At 56.9% G+C, this 20136-nt stretch overlaps 2 long non-coding RNA genes across 2 annotated transcripts; both read right to left on the minus strand.

Moving 5' to 3' along the window:
• Window positions 1–222: 222 nt before the first annotated feature.
• On the minus strand, window positions 223–2240 carry LOC134509756 (uncharacterized). Its single transcript, XR_010069412.1, has 3 exons — window positions 2118–2240; window positions 616–722; window positions 223–311 (listed from the first exon to the last, which is right to left on the minus strand). It is a non-coding gene; the product is annotated as an uncharacterized LOC134509756 (long non-coding RNA).
• Window positions 2241–4113: 1873 nt separating this feature from the next.
• LOC134509755 (uncharacterized) lies at window positions 4114–11102 on the minus strand. The gene is made up of 3 exons (XR_010069410.1): window positions 10983–11102; window positions 9577–9917; window positions 4114–5669 (listed from the first exon to the last, which is right to left on the minus strand). It is a non-coding gene; the product is annotated as an uncharacterized LOC134509755 (long non-coding RNA).
• Window positions 11103–20136: the final 9034 nt, after the last annotated feature.

The following is a 20136-nucleotide window of genomic DNA, read 5'->3' on the forward strand; positions in this document are numbered from 1 at the left end:
GAGAAGGGAGGGCAAGCTAGAAGGCACATCTCTTTCTGGTAAGCCCCCTTGCGCTGTCCCAGGCAGCAGCACTGGTGCCCCTGGGCTCAGTTTCGCCGCGTTGTCGTTCCAGGGTGCGTTTTCTTTTATTTGTCTGTTCCCGTGAGAACTCCATCTCTGCAATGCGCCACTTCTTCCGCCCTCCAAAAAACGCAGCCCCCAGCAGCAGTGGCCTTGCCATACCTTTCCGAGAGCAGTGTCTGGCATGTACTTCCTAAGCACCTTCTCCACGTTAGGATCACTGGGCAAGAGAATAGCAGGCCTCATGGCACCTGAGGAGAGAAAATGCAGGTGGTTGCTGGGCTGATGGGACTATGAGCTGTTGCAAAGTAGGGCCTGGTCCTGGAAACGGGTGAGAAAGTCTTCTGTGTTTGCTCATGTTGCCACCTCCAGATGCTGAGGGCAGAGCTGCCCCCTGGAAGGAGGAGGCGGCAGCAGCCACTGCCCCAGGAGGCCCAAAAGCATGAGTACTAACTGACAGGGGGAAGAGGGAGAACGTGGTTCCTCTCTGGCCCCTGAAGCAGCCAGGCCCCACCTTTCGGGACAATCACAGAACAAGGGGAAGTTGGCACTCACCTTCCCCTTCCGAGCGGTGGCTCATTGGGTCTTGGATAAGCTTGTGTAAGGCATCTTGCGTAAGGCGTAAGGCATTCTGACCAAGACATCGGATCCATGCCCATAACCTGAAGGCACACAGAATGAAAGCACTGTCACTGGCCTCCCCAGGAGTCCCAGGGGACAGAGGCTGCCCTCCACCATCACTGCCCAGAAAAGGGGAGAACAAGCCTACCTGGTTGGATGGGAGAGCAGTGCTTCCTCAGAAGCACCAGAGCTGGGCAGCCATTCTCCAAGAATCCCCCAGCTGTCAACCACAGCTCCATGGCCCACAGAGGACATTGCTGGTGGGGCTCAAACCCTCCCAGTGCCTCCCAACCCCTCAAACCAAGCAACCCCAGCCCACAGTTACCCCTGAGATGGGAGGACAAGAGCTTCAGCTGTCTGACCACTTTCCCACCTACAACTCTCTCCACATTCATCTCCTCAGCCTTCTGACACCTCCGTCCTTCACATCCAGGCCCAGGTCCTCAGAATGGCTCTAGAGGCCATCCCATCCACCTGCCTGCTCAGCTCTTGCGCCTGGCAAGACACTTGGTCCTGAGACGATGCTGCTCACAGAGCTCCCAGCAGGTGGCTGAGAGGATAACTTCACCTGCACCTGCAAGCTGTTCGGCCTCGCGAACTTCAGACAGGCACGGGCCAAAAATGCGGAAGTGTTACCACCTCCCGTCTCCGAAAATCGGGAGGCTCATGGACCCTGCAGAGATCCCTGGTGAGAGGGAGAGGGAGAAGCAGAACTGACACAGGGAACATTTGGAACCCTACAGCCCCCAGCATCTCAGCTCTTCAGAAGCTAATCTGAAGCCCAGTGGGGAGACAGGCATTATGAAGGGGTAGAGCATCCTCCATCCCACTCTGGGGGGATACCGACACAGGTCCCTGAAATGGGTGTCTAGAAATAGACAAATGAAGTCGACATTGAGAATGCATTGAGAGTGCCGGGCGTCTTATGCGGCTGCCTGCCCCAGAAGCCCAGCAAACCAGCGGCCTTGATCACTGCCTGCTCCGTTTACACTCAGGCAGGTTGTAGCTGTCTACTTGAGACTACACAACAGCATGCAAAAGCCCTTCTTGCAGGCATAAGCAAAGCAGTTCCCCTTTACCCTTTGTGAAAGGTAGGGGAGAATCCAGCAGGGGAAAGGATGCAAAGCTGCCCCCACCTGAAAAAACGAAAGGATAATTACCTCCTGCAGACATCTGCGCTAAAGCAAACAAGGACCCTAAGACTTCATCTGACACCTGCTCTGCCTTTAAGCTTCCTCTGCATCTGCAGACGCACGCAAACCCAGCAGTCCTGGTCTCCCATCCCCACTCCGACTACAGCTGGGCCCTCAAACGCTCGCAGGAGATGCTTTCCTTTGGCACTAGCCCCAGTAGGGATCCCCACATTCCCTGCTGGTGAGAAGCACCCTGTGGCACGGGAGAGTGCCACAGATCTGCATCTGACCCATTGCCCATACCTATCTTCAGTTGGACCTCCTGACCCACGTGTGTGTCACACTTTCTGTACTACTTCTGGATCTGCTGGCTACATTGCAGCACCAGGCTGATGGTCCTCGCCAGCTCCTGGTGTGGTGTTCTCCACAGCACCAGCACAGCATCACCTGGGGAAAGGGAGGGAAGGTAAAGGCTTTGCTGAGACCCGACTCTCCCTGACCTACGCTCAGTGGCAGGGACAGCAGAAACCAGCTGACGTGCGGAGGAAGATGGGCTTGTGGGAGGACCACATCCTGGGCACCAGGACACCTCTCCTCTCCCGGGCCAGCCGCAGCAGCAGCTGGCCAGCAGTGGTGGCACCCCCTGCCCCGAGTGCTCCTCTGCAGCTGCAGCACACCAGGGATGACTCTTCCCCTCGCAGCCTGGCAGCCCCAGCTCTGCCATCACCAGGGCCTCCCTGCCCCTCACCACCACCCCAACACACACCTTTGGCTGTGCTTTTTTGGGGGTCTCCTCCTCTGGGTGCTTCTTTGTCCCCCGCCAGCCCAGGGCCCTACAAGTGGGGACAAAGGGAAGGGAGCCACAGCCCTTGCTAAAGCCAAACCGCAGGCTCGCCCTGGGGGGAAAGAGATGCCTGGAGAGAGGGCATTGCAGGGGTGGGGTGCATGCGTGGCCAAAGAGCTGGCTCAAGGTGCTGCACAGAGCCTCTTGAGGAGAGCAAAGCGAATGTCCGCCACGAGTTAAATGCTGCAGTTCAGTGCTGCACGAGGTCATCGTCGTCCCAAGTACCTACTGGCAAACTTCAAGATGTCTCCTCCAAAAATTAGGAACTCTGCGGACAGAGGGAAGAAAAGGAAGAGTCATGTGGACACCTTCTTCCAGAAGCCACAGAGCAAGGCCCTCTGCCCAGAGAGGAGCACCTGGGCAAGGGTGCACCATGGGGCACAGCTCAGGAAAGCACCACTTTCTCTGGCCTCTCTCCCAGGCTCACAGTGGCCACAGCACTGGTAGCCACACAGCAGGCAGGGAGGCGGGGCCTCCAGGTGCCACCAAACCTCATAAAGGTGGAGGCTGAAAGGGACCTCTGGGGTCCATCTGGTCCAACTCCGCTGCTCAAACCGGGCTGCACAGAGCCAGCTGCCCAGGATGGTGGCTGATCGTTTCTGAATAGCTCTAAGGAGGGAGACTCCACAACCTCCCTGGACAACCTCTGCCAGTGCTCAGTCACCCTCACAGTCAAAAAGTGTTTCCTGACGTACAGAGGGACCCTCCTGTTTTTCAGTGTGTGCCCATGGCATGGCCTCTGTTCCTGACACTGGGCACCACTGCGAAGAACCTGGCTCTGTCCTCTTTGCACCCCCTCTTCAGGTTGTAGGCACATTACTAAGGTACCCCCTCAAACCTTCTCTTCTCTAGGCTAACCAGTCCCAGCTCTCTCAGCCTTTCCTCATAGCACAGATGCTCCAGACCCTTCATTGTCTGTGAGGACTCTCTTGCTTTGCTCTAATTGTGCTGCCAAAGGGGTGGCCACAATGTGCTCACAGTCAGCTCAGAAGGGTCCAGATTTTGCCTGTGGAAAGGGGCTCTTGAGGGTCACACACACACACGTCAGAGCCAGCATCCTCAGGTCACTGGCGCACTGGCACTTGCTGGATGCCCTCAGCCTGCTCTGGGCCCTAACACGGCACTGAGCCAGCTGTTCACGCCAGAGACACCGAGGTGGCTGCTGAGAAAGCGGGTGCCTCCTCGGCCACGGTGGGGAGCAGAAAGGACTCGTACTGGTCCTGACCCACCAGCAGACCCTGGCTGCTCTCGCTGTTCCTCACAGAAAGGCCCAGCCTTTCCAAGGAGGCAGGACCAGGCTGCTCAGCATGTCTGCCTCCAGCCTCCACCATTACGGCCCGATACCAGACAGTCCTGCAGCACGGCTCCTTGCCCTCCAAAACGTCACACAGGTACTGTTGCAGGCGGAGTGATTAACTTCACTCGTAAGAGAGAAGTAGTGAAATATTTATTAATATAAAACAGTGATTTAACAAAGTCAGTAGTGAATGCGACAGTGTTTTACGAGATTCGATGCCAGGGCACACCTGATTATTTACTGCACAGAGGCCGGGGTCAGACAAGCTCTCAGGGAGACCCTCCCGTTGAGTCACGAGGTTCAGAAAGGACCCCCTGGCTTTCTAAACTCCTTCTCAGAGAGGAGCCTAGGGGCGGCTGGATCCAATCCTAGTCCCAGACTTGGTCAACGGTTTATGTCTAAAGGATTATAGATGCGCAATCAATCCTTAGATCCCTTAGCTAAGATTTCAGTTTAGCATGCTATTAGTCACTTACCGAGAATCTGTTGCGGCAAGGAATCTCTCAGCCTCGAGGAGAAGAACCTTAAGCGAGCGTCCCCACTCAAGAGGAGACCCTGTCGTGCTGCCGTGCAGGAGAGCTCAAAGGGCTCTTGGGCTGTCCACTGTTTATGGAGTAAGAGAATTGACCTACAGTCATATTCTCATGGGAACAAGATACCCAGGTTCCCACTCCAGACAGGGTTTTGGTTATGTTGCCAGCCATCTCCCACAGTTCAAGTGCGACTCATCACAACTCCCGCTGATGGCCATGGCTTGAGCTGGAGCCGGGGGGGAAAAAGGGAAGAGCACACCACCACATCTGCCCTTAATGCCTTCTGGCACTGGCAGGGTTTTGGCTCTGCACAGGCACGGCGAGAGGTGGGGAGGAGCTTTTCAGTGGCTCCTGCTGACTCTCGGCATGGCATTGCCAGGGGTGAGGCTGGTCTTCAGGTCACCAAACTTCAGAACCCGTTTTGGCACCGATTCTGGGTGACTGCCCAGCAATAGGGGCATTGTCCTTATCGGGAGGCTGCGTCCCTCCGGTGCTGGGGTTCAGGGTTAAAGCAACCAGGTCTGTTAGCAACCGGATCATTTTAAATCCTTGTTGGGATCCGGTGCCATGAAACCAATTAAACCTTGCAGTGGATATGGGAAGTTGGGATAAAGCAAAGATGGACCCTCCGGGCTGTGATCCTGCGTGGCTTCCTTAATGAGAGGAACCCAAATTAATACCAGACAAGTTGATTTTTTCATTGCTGCTGTTGGATAAAGTTTAGCTGGGAGGACTTTTTAACCTTAAAACGGACGTCTTCAGGTCTGGGCTAAAGTATGCCTCCGCAGGCTGTCATTATTTCATGACAGGAGCAGGTCAAAGCTCAGCACCGGAGGCGGTTTTGTGCAGCAGCCCTAAATTTTCAGGAGGGTAGAGGCTTGGTTTGACACATCTGACTGCCATCACCTTCGCTGTAGAGCCACAGGGCCATACAACAGGGTACCGGTGGCTCTATTGTACTGAATGCAAACCTCTCCTTGGTTTTTTCTTTGCTTTGTTTTTGTTCTTTTCTTTCTTCTAGTGAGCTGCTGCGGGGAGCCGTAGCTACCAACTTCATCTTCCTGCCTAAACACACGGCAAATTCCTACAGATAGGGCTGAGGAGGCCCTTTCCCGTGGTGTCGTCTCAAGAGGAGGCGTTAGGACGATGCGTGTCGAGGAACGGGGTTGTTCAGCTGCGCTCTGAAATGAAATGAAAGTTTTATGTTTTTTAGAAGTTGCCTTCACACCCCCAGCATCGGTCCCTGCCACAAGTTACACAGCAGATGGTCTCACACGATCTTGCAGCCAGAGGTGCCTCGCTAACAGAGAGCAATCTGTTTAATGAACAGGATACAGGCCAGGAGGGATCTCTGGCCTCCAGCTCACGCCAGTTGTCCCGGCTCCCCCACGCCACACGCTGTTCACGTAGCGGGAGCGAGAGGCCTGTGTTCCTACCGGGGTGTTCTTGGTAGAGCCAAATCCTCCCCAGTGCCAGGAGGGGATGAACTAACCCAGTCCCTGGGGTCCTGCAGAGCACAGAGAGACCCAGCATCTCATCATCGGATGTTGTGCAGAATCCCGGCCTTTTCTGGGAGCATGCAGTGGTGGGTACCGTCTCCTCCCGGTGTCACGCACCCAGGGGAAGTGCAGCCCCCTCCGAGGGGGACCCAGAGCTGCTTGTTTCCCAATGAGGAGACTAAAAGACCCGAGAGCAGGATTTGAGGGAGGGCTGGGCAGGGGAGCGTTCCACCGAGGGATGCTGCGTGACCTTCCCTCGCACCCTCCAGGTCCCTGTTGTCTCTGCGTCACTCCAGGCAGCGCAGCACAGGCGACAGTCACAGAGGCATTTGCTGTGTGGCACAAGGAGGCTGCGGGTGCAGCTTCGTCCCCACAAAGCTCGGCTGAACCAACTTGGTCCTTTCGCCCCCTGAAAAATACTGTTGAAAGCAAAAAGCACTTGCACACAGAGCCCCTGGTGGGATCCGGGGACACCCAGCCCCCCCGAGCCCCTTCCCTCCCCAGCAGGAGCTGGGGGGGCTGTTGGGGGGGCCGTTGGGAGGGGGCGGAGCACAGGGAGCCCCAACATTCCATCCTGGAGACGCCAAAGAGTCCTTAGCAGCCGAGAGACTGAGGGGACCCACCACGGCACTGCCATCTCGGTGGCTCCCACTGCGCGGCCCCCGTGCCCCCCCAGCGCCATCAGGCATTTGTGCTCCCACAAACCTTCTACCCCCAAGGCAGGGACAGACCCCGACCCACAGCCCGGGGACGCTCTCGGGGCCAAGAGCACAGGAGGTGACCATGGCTCCTGTCTTTTTTCCAGGCGCAGCCACCCTGTTCCCACCGCCCGGGCAGCAGCTGCTCTTCCCCACAGCCTGGGCACCCCCAGTGGGGGCGGCCCCACAGGCCCCACCACCAGGTATGGCACCCCTGTCCCCTCGGCCACCCCGACACCATTGGTGTTCAAGAACCCTGGGCACCTTCAGCCTCCCCCTCCCCTCTCCACGGTCACCTTCATCGTCCCACCTCCCCTGTTCCCCCACAGCAGTTCTGGCACGGGGACCCAGCAAGCCCGGCTGAGTGTCCTTGCCTTCGCCTGCCCAGTGAATCCCAGTTCCTGAGAATTCGAACAATACTTGGGGCCACCTCTCGGGGACGAGAGCGCAGGAGGTGACCGCCGGCCATGGCTCCTGTCTGTCTTCCAGGCGCAGCCACCCTGTTCCCAACCCCCGGGCAGCAGCAGCCATTCCCTGCAGCCTGAGCACCCCCACTGGGGGCAGACCCACAGGCCCCACCACCAGGTATGGCACCCCTGTCCCCTCTGCCACCCTGATGGCCATGGGGGGCAGCTCAGCGGGTTCCCCGGGGGGTGCCTACGGCCCAGGACGGCTCCATTCTACCCACACAGGGCTGCACAGGGCCCCATGCGGTGGCTACGGCGTCGACCCAAGCTTCGTCCACATCGAGTGGACGGTCAACAATGTGCCTGCGCCGGCCACTGCCACTCTCAGCCATGGCACCGCTGCTCTGCCAGGCGCTGCCCTGTGTGGCCCCAGGGGCTGCGGGACCCTCCCGGCCTGGGCAGCCCCTGGCACCCCCCAGGGACAACACCCACTGCCCCAACTGACGCAGCTCCCAGCCTACGGCCACCAGGGCACAGTGGTGCCCGCAGCCCCCATGCTGCTGCTCACCTCCATCCCCGGACGCCAGCACCTCAAGGGACAGCCTGCAGGCACCAACAGCTCCGGCACGGCCATACCTGTGCAGACACCCCCTGCCAGCCGCATCCCCACGGGCACCTGCGTCTCCTCCAGACCCATTGCAGCCCCACACAAAGAAGCTCCTATCGACCTGGATGCCAACATTGAAGTGACCGAGGAGATGCTCCTGCAAGACGCCCTCAGGCTCTTTGGTTCCTCCCCAGACGCAGTGCGGGTCGGCCAGGACCCTGACACCGCTGTCCCCACACCTGGGGAATGCGGTGGCGCCGGCAGAGAGGGGAGAGCGGTGGCCCCAGCACCCACCCAGCTGCCAACCTCCATCCCTGCCTCTGAAAACACCGAGGAATGCTCTTCAGTGACCAACAGCTCCAGCAGGGCCTCCCCCACGCAGACACCCCTGGGCAGCAACATCTCCTCGAACACCACCATCAACCCAAAGAGCAACATCTCCTCAGAAAGCGACACCTCCTCAGAGCATGACATCTCCCCAAAAAGCAACATCTTCTCAGCATTCTATATCTCCCCAGAGCGTGACATCTCCCCTAAGAGCAACATCTCCTTTGAGAGTGGAATCTCCTCAGGGCGCAACATCTCTCCAAAGAGTGACACTTCCTCGGGGCGCAACATCTCTCCAGAGCGCAACACCTCCTCCGAGAGTGACATCTCCCCACAACGCAGTTTATCCCGAAAGAGCGACATCTCCCCAAAGAGCAACATCTTCTCTGCGTTCAACACCTCCCCAAAGAGCAACATCTCCTTTGAGAGTGACATCTCAGGGCACAACATCTCTCCAAAGAGTGACACCTCCTCGGGGCGCGACATCTCTGCAGAGCGTAACACCTCCTCCAAGAGCGGCACCTCCCCAGAGCACAATTTCTCCCCAAAAAGCGACATCTCCTCAGAAGACAACAGCTCAGACCACAACATCATCTCCCTAAAGAGCGACACCTTCTGGAGCAGCGACAACCTCTCCGAGAGTGACATCTCCTGGGAGAAAGATGTCCCCAGCAGCGCCTCTGCTGTCCCCCACAGCCAAGCCCTCGGGGACAAGGACGGCCACCTTGCAGTGCCCCAGAAGGTGCCTTTCGAGTACTACAGCGTGGAGGAGACCCTGGAGGCCATCCACATCCTAGAAGAATCCCTCTATGGGACGGAGTCCCAGGAGCCGTGGGGGGACGTGGGGATGGAGCTACCGCCGGCCCAGCCCACCGTGGTGGAGAAGCGGGGGACAAAGCGGGGGCCGAGCCCCCCCGTCGCCACCACCCAGCAAGCGCAGGGCTCTGGCAGGCTGCCCGGGGGGTGGCAGGGGGGAAGAGACCCCCCCAGTGAGGAGACAGAGATGATGGGGGGCAGAGGGGGGGTGCATTTGAGGGGTGGGGGAGGGTTGTATTTAGGGGAGGGGGTTAGGGACAGATTTAAGGGAGGGAATTGTATCTGGGGGTGGTGTATTTGGGGGAGGGTGGTGTATTTGGAGGTGGGGTAATGCATTTTGAGAGATGGGGGGCTTAGAGTAGCTTCGATAGGGCCTTTTCTCTCCTGTTTTTCCATTACAAGTTGTAGGGGGCAGTGTACCTGGGGGGCACGGGGAGGGATGTGTTTAGAGGACCAGCGTGTATTTGGTGGGGCGGGAGGGAGTGTATTTGGGGAGGGTGGGGGGAGGGATGCGTTTAGGGGAGGGGGACTTAGAGTGGCTTTGTTAGGACATTTTCTCTTGTGTTTTTCCATTAAAAGCTCTTTCTCCAGCCCCGCTCTGTGCCTGTCTGGGAGGGGAGGGAGCACGGGGGGGGTCAGCGGGAATGGGCCCCCACCAGGTGCCACAGCCCCGCTGAAAGGGTATTTTCATTCATACCTGTCCCTTGTTTAACTTGGACGTTCAAGCAGCTCACCTTTTTCTGACTTACTTCTCCCTGTATATATATATATATATCACACTCTCCTGCAATCAGCCTTTCCTTTTCTCCTGACTTGGCCTTTCCCAGCGAGTTCTTGGCTAGTGGTTTTCTTCAAAGCTGCTTTAGTGCTGCTGAAGGATGTTGAAGCGACAGCTCTGGCGATCCAAGCACTGTACTCGCCCATGAAAGCCTTCCAGCTCAGGCAGCCGCAACGCAGGATTCACAGCTCCTCGCTCCCCTGGACACGCTTCCAACCTCCGTATGACCCGATTCTATGACTATGGAGCTGGAGAGGCTGCAACCAGGGTCCCAAACACATGGGGAAGATGGGGCAGCTAGAGGGGAGGAAGCAGAGGTCAGAGAGTGCCATCTCACACCAAACACCCCACACTTGTCACATCACTCTGTCTTTCAGTCTGAACTCCCACCCACACACCAAACACAAGGACAGGCTTTGCACTCCGGCCACTCTCATGAGCACCAGCCCTTGCTCGCTGCATTAGCAGCACAGCCTCCTTCATACACCCACCAGGAACGTGTGGCAGCACCAAACATCTGCAGTGAGCTTTGTGCTGGCTACAGCCCATGTCAGAGAATGACCCCGGCCCCCAGAGGGAAGGTGACTTTGTCCCACGGCTCCTCCATCCACCCTGCAGCCTGCCCACAGCAGGAAGAAGGCACAACGGCCTGCACCAAAGGAGGAGCAAAAAACAGTTCCTCCCATGGGCCACCAGCAGCCGAAACACAAAGCCCTCTCACACCTCTGCTGGGCTGAGCTTGAAAACACTTCCAAAGGGTAATGTGGAAAACCCTGTTGCCGGAGCAGCACCAACAGAATTCTGCCCACGGGACAGCTTCAAGCAGATTTACACCTCTGTGCAATGGGAGATGGCTGAGCCCTGAGCAACCAGGCCTTGCATTTACTGCCTCAAAAAAACCCACATTAAAAAAGCCCACACCAAGCGCCCTGCATCTCTGCAGAGAGCTCCACCTTCTCCAGCTGACAGCCAGCAGGAGGCAGAAGAGCCAAAGCCCCAAAGCACAGAACCCCTCAGAGGTCACCAGATGGGGGCCTCTAGGGGGGTTGTTCTGTCCCTCGAGCCAGGATGAGCCCTGCTCCCCCGGCACAGCAGCTGCTGCTCATCCCGAACGCCTCACAGGTCAGCACCCAGGAGGTGCCCCAAAACACAGGCCCTCAGGAGCCACAACACGGGACGACACCTCTCCCCGGTGCAAGGCCCACACACCGGCCGCCCCGCGCCGCCCCTCCCCACACGGACAGCCCCCCCCCCGGGGTTCCTGCCCCCACGGCCAGGCCCTTCCTGAGGGCCGCCCCCAGCCCACAGGCCCTGCTCCCCCGCAGAGCGCTCAGAGCCTCCCACAGCCGGACGGACACTGACCTCAGCGGCGCTGCGACCCCTCACACAGCCCGCCCGGCCGCCGCCCCCGGCCCGGGCACACACAAACCCCGGCCCCGCCGCCGCTCTGAGGCAGCCTGGCCGCCGCCGGGCCTTTTATACCCGCCCCGCGCACGCGCCCCCGTCACGTGGCCCGCCCGGCCCCTGCCCTCATCCCCGCGTGCGGCAGCATGGCGGCGGCGGCCCCCGCTGAGTGCGGGCCCACGACGGCCCCGGCCCTGCCCCGCCGGCCCCCCGGTACGTGCCCGGGCCCCCTCATAACCCCCCTCGGTACGCGCCAGGCCCCCCCCAACCCCCACAGTACATGCGCAGACCTCCCCATAACCCCCCGGGTACAGGTATGGCCCTTCCATAACCCCCCTGGTAGGGGCCAGGGCCCTCCATAACCCCCCCACTACGTGTACGGCCCCCCCATAACCCCCTCCCGGTACATGCCAAGCCTCTGCACTGCCCCCCCAGTACATGCCCGGCCCCGCTGTCCCCCCAGCAGCCCCCTGTCCCCCATGGCCCTGTCACACCGCTCCCCCCATGGCTGGGGTGACAGGGGAGGGATGTTTCTGTAGGTTCCTCGCCTCCAAGGAGCAGTTCCATGCCTACCTGCGGGCCCGGGGCAAGCCCAGCGGCGGGGGCGAGGAGGTGGAGGAGGAGGAGGAAGAGAAGGTCGAGGAGGACGAGGAGGTCGGCAGCTGCCAGAGCGAGCCCCCCGCCAAATGGGTGAAGTCAGAGGACCTCGGTCAGGACGGGGAAAGCTGAAAGGATGCGGGAGCAGCAGAGAAGGAGCCCGTGGAGCGGAAGCGGGCCCGGGGGCAGAAGAAGAGCAGGCTGTGTATGAAGCCCAAGCGCTACGAGCAGAGCAGGCTGTGCCCGTGGGTAATGCAGGTAGGGTGCGGGGGCCCTGCTCTGCGCTGCTCTGGGGTGGGGGATTTGGGACCCCGGTGATCCCTCCAGGGCTGCATTGATTTGGAAGACTAGGGAAGCACACTGAAGAGAGAGCCGCACCAGGGCAGGCTCCCAGCAGGGAGCGCGTAGCAGGGGGCTGCGCCGGCAAAACCAGCTCCATTGGCTGCCTGGGAGAGGGTGAAGCAGGATGAGCTGAGCGGGACAAGTAAAGCTTCAGCTTTCCTGAAGCGCTAGTGCTAAAATGTCCCCTCAAGTGGGTACGTCACCGCCCTTCTGCGGCACATTACAGCAGTCGGCTTCCTGGGAGCGTTTCGTGGGGCACCCAACATCACCCGGGGAGCGATGGGTGCTTGGAGCAGTTCTGGCCCCTCTCCGCGTTCATCCTTTAGCCAGTCTTGCATCCCTCTAGATCTGTAACTGCTTTGAGTTTTCTCCAAGCCGAGCACTGAAAACAAACGGAGCGGTTCCAGTTTCTGGTTCTTTTCTCCAAGTGATACATTCTCTTGGAATAGTTGGGGCTCTCGAAGAAAAACCAGTGATTTCCTGGGTTTCCCACTGACATTTAGCCAAGGCAAGTGCTACAATCGCTACCTGGAATATCCTTCTGTTTAACCACTGCTGCTTCAGCTCTCCTAACATGCTCCTCCATCCTTCTTGTTTTCCAGCTGGAAATCCAAGGCAAGCTCTACTTGGCTCCGCTGACCACGGTAGGTGGATAATTCTCTCCTTTTGTCCAAATTTGCCATTGCCACACCTGGAACAGAGCAAATCTCCTGACAAACCATCTCTCTGCTGTCTCTTTCAGGGCGGTAACCTCCCTTTCTGAAGGCGATGCGAGCGCTTTGGGGCAGACGTCACCTGTGGAGAGATGGCTGCGTGCACAAACCTGCTTCAGGGCTAGTCCTCCCAGTGGGCTCTCCTCAAACGGCATCACACCGAAGGTAATTTTTGGGGTGCGGGTGGGTGCTGTCATCTTGAGAACCAAAGAAATGATAACTTGCTTCTGAGGAGAAAAGCTGCTGCTTGAATTCATGCAACCTGTCCCCCTCTGGTAGCCGGAGGGAGCGTTTTCAGACACGATGACCAAATGCGCAGAGCTCCCGAACCAGACAACTGAAGTGGACTTTGTGGACATCAATGTCGGGTGTCGCATTGACCTGGTCTACAAGAAGGTAAGAAGACGTTCTGAAGCGCATTTTCCCTCCTTCAATAGATGCTTGTCTTTTGCCTCATCTCCTGTTACCCGATCTGCTCCTGCCAGTCTGATCCAGAGCTCCCGGTTCATTTATGGGCACTACACCTCAGCGAGAAGGCAAATAAGCTGATCAAGGAGCAGGGAATGGTGAGCTGAGTCTCCCTGGCAGCAGGCAGAAGTTGGAAGGGAAGGGGCTGTGGGGTTTTTTTTGAGTCCCTTTTCTGCAAGTCTTGAGGTGCTGCAAGTCTTGAGATGCCAAGCAGGAAGCGGTGCCCATCCCCAGGTTAGGAGAGCTGAGCATTTTCCCCATTTTTCATTACCCGATTTCTGAGTTCACACAACACAGTGCAAGAAACTGGTTTTCTCCATTCCTACGAGTCCTCAGGCACTGGCTTGAAATGACTTTGCAAGCTCAAAGGCAGCTAAAAGGAGAGCTGGAGCAGCCAGCTGCTATTTCCCGTCTCACAGAAACAGAGATTAGCAGAAATAGAGCATGGCTACGGCCTTCTCTGGTTTTGCCAATCCTCATCCCTTTGGTCAGTGCTGGCAACAGCTGCCTGAAACCACGTTACCAGTACGTCGAGTGGGATCCGAATTCTTAAATGTCATTTTCCAAGTGGAACCCGCCCGCATTAGGCTGCACGAAGCTTTGTAACCTGCGGTCTTTACAGTGCCGGGTAACAGACATTTATAGCCATAAGAACTCAACATTTCAAAGCAATTTAGGTTTATTCCTTAACTCTCATTTGAAGGAGACGCTAACCAGGAGCAGGGTTCTCTGAGCACACTCCATTTCTGCTTTTGGGCTGTAGATTCAGGCCCTGCTGGGCCACTCTCTCTCTGACATGTCTTACGGAAAGTTGTAGTGATGCTGTGTTGAAGCAGCCTCCAGGAAATAAGGTAAGCCTCCTTGACTGTAAAGAAAATGGCTCTGCACTGAAAATACAATGTGTGTTCCAAAGGGTGAACTAGCTGAAGTCTTAAGGAAGGATAGATCTGATCCCAATGGAACTGGCTAACATCATTTTAGGATCTGCTGTCGCGGGCAGAGTGAATAACTTCACTTCTAAGAGAGTAGTGAAATGTTTATTAACATAAAACAGTGATTTAACAAAGTTAGCAGTGAATGCGACAGTGTTTTACGAGATTCGATGCCAGGGCACACCTGATTATTTACTGCATAGAGGCTGGGGTCAGACAAGCTCTCAGGGAGACCCTCCCGTTGAGTCACGAGGTTCAGAAAGGACCCCCTGGCTTTCTAAACTCCTTCTCAGAGAGGAGTCTGGCTGCGGCTGGATCCAGTCCTAGTCCCAGACTTGGTCAACGGTTTATGTCTAAAGGATTATAGATGCGCAATCAATCCTTAGATCCCTTAGCTAAGATTTCAAAGTTTAGCATGCTATTAGTCACTTACCGAGAATCTGTTGCGGCAAGGAATCTCTCAGCCTCGAGGAGAAGAACCTTAAGCGAGCGTCCCCACTCAAGAGGAGACCCTGTCGTGCAGCCGCTGCCGTGCAGGAGAGCTCAAAGGGCTCTTGGGCTGTCCACTGTTTATGGAGTAAGAGAATTGACCTACAGTCATATTCTCATGGGAACAAGATACCCAGGTTCCCACTCCAGACAGGGTTTTGGTTATGTTGCCAGCCATCTCCCACAGTTCAAGTGCGACTCATCACAACTCCCGCTGATGGCCATGGCTTGAGCAGGAGCCGGGGGGGAAAAAGGGAAGAGCACACCACCACATCTGCCCTTAATGCCTTCTGGCACTGGCAGGGTTTTGGCTCTGCACAGGCACGGCGAGAGGTGGGGAGGAGCTTTTCAGTGGCTCCTGCTGACTCTCGGCATGGCATTGCCAGGGGTGAGGCTGGTCTTCAGGTCACCAAACTTCAGAACCCGTTTTGGCACCGATTCTGGGTGACTGCCCAGCAATAGGGGCATTGTCCTTATCGGGAGGCTGCGTCCCTCCGGTGCTGGGGTTCAGGGTTAAAGCAACCAGGTCTGTTAGCAACCGGATCATTTTAAATCCTTGTTGGGATCCGGTGCCATGAAACCAATTAAACCTTGCAGTGGATATGGGAAGTTGGGATAAAGCAAAGATGGACCCTCCGGGCTGTGATCCTGCGTGGCTTCCTTAATGAGAGGAACCCAAATTAATACCAGACAAGTTGATTTTTTCATTGCTGCTGTTGGATAAAGTTTAGCTGGGAGGAGTTTTAAACCTTAAAAGAGATGCCTTCAGGTCAGGGCTAAATTATGCCCCCGGAGGCTGTCATTATATCATGAGCTCAGCTCAGCACCGGAGGCGGTTTTGTGCAGCAGCCCTAAATTTTCAGGAGGGTAGAGGCTTGGTTTGACACATCTGACTGCCATCACCTTCGCTGTAGAGCCACAGGGCCATACAACAGGGTACCGGTGGCTCTATTGTACTGAACACAAACCTCTGCTTGGTTATTTTTTTGCTTTGTTTTTGTTCTTTTCTTTCTTCTAGTGAGCTGCTGCGGGGAGCCGTAGCTATCAACTTCACCTTCCTGCCTAAACACATGGCAAATTCCTACAGATAGGGCTGAGGAGGCCCTTTCCTGTGGCGTCGGGTCAAGAGGAGGCGTTAGGACAATGCGTGTCGAGGAACAGGTTTGTTCAGCTGCGCTCTGAAATGAAATGAATCACAGAATCACAGAAACTTCGGACTTGGAAGGGACCTCTAGAGATCATCTAGTCCAACTCCCCTGCCAAAGCAGGATTGCCCAGAGCACATCCCTCAGGGCCGCATCCAGGTGAGTCTTGAAAATCTCCAGAGAAGGGGACTCCACAACCTCCCTGGGCAGCCTGTTCCAGTGCTCTGTCACCCTCACCGTAAAGAGGTTTTCCCGTGTATTTGAACAGAACTTCCTATGTTCCAACTTGTGCCCGTTGCCCCTTGTCCTGTCACTGGGAACCAATGAAAAGAGGCTGGCACCATCCTCCTTCAACCCACCCTTTAGATACTTATATGCCATAATAAGGTCTCCCCTCGGCCTTCTCTTCTCCAGGCTAGAGAGTCCCAGCTCTCTCAGCCTTTCCTCATAAGGGAGATGCTCCAGTCATTTAATCATCTTAGTTGCCCTACGCTGGACCCGCTCCAGTAGTTCCCTGTGCCTCTTGAACTGGGGAGCCCAAAACTGGATGCAGTATTCCAGTTGTGGCTTCAACAGTGCAGAGTAGAGAGGGAGAATGACCTCCCTCGACCTACTGGCCACACTCTTCCCTATGCAGCCCAGGATGCCATTGGCCTTCTTGGCGACAAGGGCACATTGTTGGCTCATGGATAATTTACTGTCTACCAGGACCCCCAGATCCTTCTCCTCAGAACTACTTCCCAGCACGTCCACCCCTAACCTATACTGGTGCTTAGCATTCTTCCTCCCCAGGTGGAGGACCTTGCACTTGCTTTTGTTGAACCTCATTAGGTTTTTCTCTGCCCAGCTCTCCAGCCTGTCCAGGTCATGCTGGATGGCAGCATGGCCCTCTGGAGTGTCAGCCACCCCTCCCAGTTTGGTATCATCAGCAAACTTGCTGAGGATACACTCTGTCCCATCATCCAGGTCATTAATGAATATACTGAACAAAACTGGACCAAGTATTGACCCCTGGGGGACACCACTGGTTACAGGCCTCCAACTGGACTCTGTGCCACTGACCACAACCCTCTGAGTTCTGTCACTCAGCCAGCTCTCGATCCACCTCACCGTCACCTCATCTAGCCCTTACTTCCTCAGCTTCCTAATGAGGATGTTATGGGAGACAGTGTCAAAAGCCTTGCTAAAGTCAAGGTAGATGACATCTAGGGCTCTCCCCTCATCCAGCCAACCCGTTATAACATCATAGAAAGCTATCAGATTGGTCAGGCATGATTTACCCTTGGTAAATCCATGCTGACCACTTCCAATGACTTCCTGTTCCTCAACGTGTTTGGGGATGACATCCAGGATGAGTCGCTCCGTTACCTTCCCAGGGACAGAGGTGAGACTAACCGGTCTGTAGTTCCCTGGCTCCTCCTTCTTGCCTTTTTTAAAGATTGGAGCGATGTCAGCCTTCCTCCAGTCCTCAGGCACCTCTCCTGTTCCCCATGACCTTTCAAAGACGATGGAGAGTGGTCTAGCAATAACATCTGCCAGCTCTCTCAGCACTCGCGGGTGCATCCCATCAGGGCCCATGGACTTATGAATGTCCAGATTGGCCAAGTGGTCTCTGACCCGGTCCTCCTCAACTGAAGGAAAATCTTCCTCTCTCCAGACCTTCCCCCTTGCCTCCAGGGTATGGGATTCGTGAGAGGCAGCTTTAGCAGTGAAGACCGAAGAAAAGAAGGCATTCAGTAGCTCTGCCTTCTCTGTGTCTTCCACCACTAGGGCACCTGTCTCATTCATCAGTGGGCCTACATTTTCCCTAGTCTTCCTTTTTCTATTGATATACTGAAAGAATCTCTTATTGTCTTTAACTGCAGTGGCGAAGCTGAGTTCTGACTGAGCTTTGGCCCTTCTAATTTCCCCCTACATAGCTTTGTTATATCTTGATAATCCTCATAAGTTGCCAATCCCTTTTTCCAGAGAATGTAAGCTTTCCTTTTTTTCCTGAGGTCCAGCCAGAGCTCTCTATTTAGCCAGGCTGGTCTTCTTCCCCGTCGGCTCATTTTTCGAGACATGGGGATGGCCTTCTCCTGTGCTTCTAAGAGCACCTGCTTGAAGTATGACCAGCCTTCCTGGGCACCTTTGCTCTTCCACACTGCCTCCCAAGGGACGCTCTTGACCATGCTCCTAAACAGACTAAAGTCTGCCCTTCGGAAATCCAAGGTGGCAGTTCTACTGGCTCCCCGCCTTGCCTCACCAAGAATTGAAAATTCTACCATTTCATGGTCACTGTGCCCAAGACGACCTCCAACCTTTACATCCCCCACAAGACCTTCTCTGTTAACAAACAGTAGGTCCAGTAGGGCACTTCCCCTAGTTGGTTCCTTCACCAGCTGTGTTAGGAAGTTGTCTTCCACACACTGCAGGAACCTCCGGGACTGTTCCCTCTCTGCTGTGTTATATTTCCAGCAGACGTCTGGGAAGTTGAAGTCCCCCACAAGAACAAGGGCAAATGATCGTGAGACCTCTGCCAGCTACTTACAGAATACTTCATCAGATTCTACATCCTGATTAGGGGGTCTATAACAAACTCCCATCATGATGTCACGATGAAAGTTTTATGTTTTTTAGAAGTTGCCTTCGCGCCCCCAGCATCGGTCCCTGCCACAAGTTACACAGCAGATGGTCTCACACGATCTTGCAGCCAGAGGTGCCTCGCTAACAGAGAGCAATCTGTTTAATGAACAGGATACAGGCCAGGAGGGATCTCTGGCCTCCAGCTCACGCCAGTTGTCCCGGCTCCCCCACGCCACACGCTGTTCACGTAGCGGGAGCGAGAGGCCTGTGTTCCTACCGGGGTGTTCTTGGTAGAGCCAAATCCTCCCCAGTGCCAGGAGGGGATGAACTAACCCAGTCCCTGGGGTCCTGCAGAGCACAGAGAGACCCAGCATCTCATCATCGGATGTTGTGCAGAATCCCGGCCTTTTCTGGGAGCATGCAGTGGTGGGTACCGTCTCCTCCCGGTGTCACGCACCCAGGGAAGGTACAGCCCCCTCCTAGGCGGACCCAGAGCTGCTTGTTTCCCAATGAGGAGACTAAAAGACCCGAGAGCAGGATTTGAGGGAGGGCTGGGCAGGGGAGCGTGCCACCGAGGGGTGCTGTGTGACCTTCCCTCGCACCCTCCAGGTCCTTGTTCCTGTCTCTGCGTCACTCCAGGCAGCGCAGCACAGGCGACAGTCACAGAGGCATTTGCTGTGTGGCACAAGGAGGCTGCGGGTGCAGCTTCGTCCCCACAAAGCTCGGCTGAACCAACTTGGTCCTTTCGCCCCCTGAAAAATACTGTTGAAAGCAAAAAGCACTTGCACACAGAGCCCCTGGTGGAATCCGGGGACACCCAGCCCCCCTGAGCCCCTTCCCTCCCCAGCAGGAGCTGGGGGGCTGTTGGGGCGGCCGTTGGGAGGGGGCGGAGCACAGGGAGCCCCAACATTCCATCCTGGAGACGCCAAAGAGTCCTTAGCAGCGGAGAGACTGAGGGGACCCACCATGGTGCTGCCACCTCGGTGGCTCCCACTGCGCGGCCCCCGTGCCCCTCCGGCGAGCCAGAGCCTTCAGGCTTTTGTGCTCCCACAAACCTTCTACCCCCAAGGCAGGGAACAACCCTGACCCAGGGCCCAGGGACGCTCTCGGGGCCAAGAGTGCAGGAGGTGACCATGGCTCCTGTCTTTCTTCCAGGCACAGCCACCCTGTTCCCACCGCCCGGGCAGCAGCTGCTCTTCCCCACGGCCTGGGCACCCCCAGTGGGGGCGGCCCCACAGGTCCCACAGGCCCCACCACCAGGTATGGCACCCCTGTCCCCTCTGCCACCCTGACACCACCAGCACCCTGATGGCCATGGGGGGCGGCTCGCCGGGTGCCCTGGAGGGTGCCCCCGGCCCAGCGTGGCTCCATTCTACCCCCACAGGGCTGCACAGGGCCCCATGCGGCTGCTGCTGCGTTCACCCGCACTTCTTCCACATCGAGTGGACCGTCACCAACGTGCCTGCGCCGGCCACTGCCACCCTCAGCCATGGCGCCGCTGCTCCACCAGGCTCTGCCCTGTGGGGCCCCAGGGTCTGCGGGACCCTCCCGGCCTGGGCAGCCCCTGGCACCCCCCAGGGACAACCACCACCTTCCCACATGACGCAGCTCCCAGACTACGGCCACCAGGGCACAGCAGTGCCCGCAACTCCCCCACTGCTGCTCACCTCCATCCCCGGCTGCCAGCACCTCAAGGTCACCTACGCGGGGGCACCCCCTGCCAGCCGTGTCCCCACGGGCACCTGCTTCCCCCCCAGACCCACTGCTGCCCCCCACAAAGAAGCTCCTGGTGACATGGATTCCAACACTGAAGTCACTGAGGACATGCTCCTCCAAGAGCCCCTCTGGCTCTTTGGTTCCT

This window comes from Chroicocephalus ridibundus, unplaced genomic scaffold (genome assembly GCF_963924245.1).
Source record: "Chroicocephalus ridibundus unplaced genomic scaffold, bChrRid1.1 SCAFFOLD_26, whole genome shotgun sequence".
In the NCBI taxonomy this organism is placed as follows: Eukaryota; Metazoa; Chordata; class Aves; order Charadriiformes; family Laridae; genus Chroicocephalus; species Chroicocephalus ridibundus.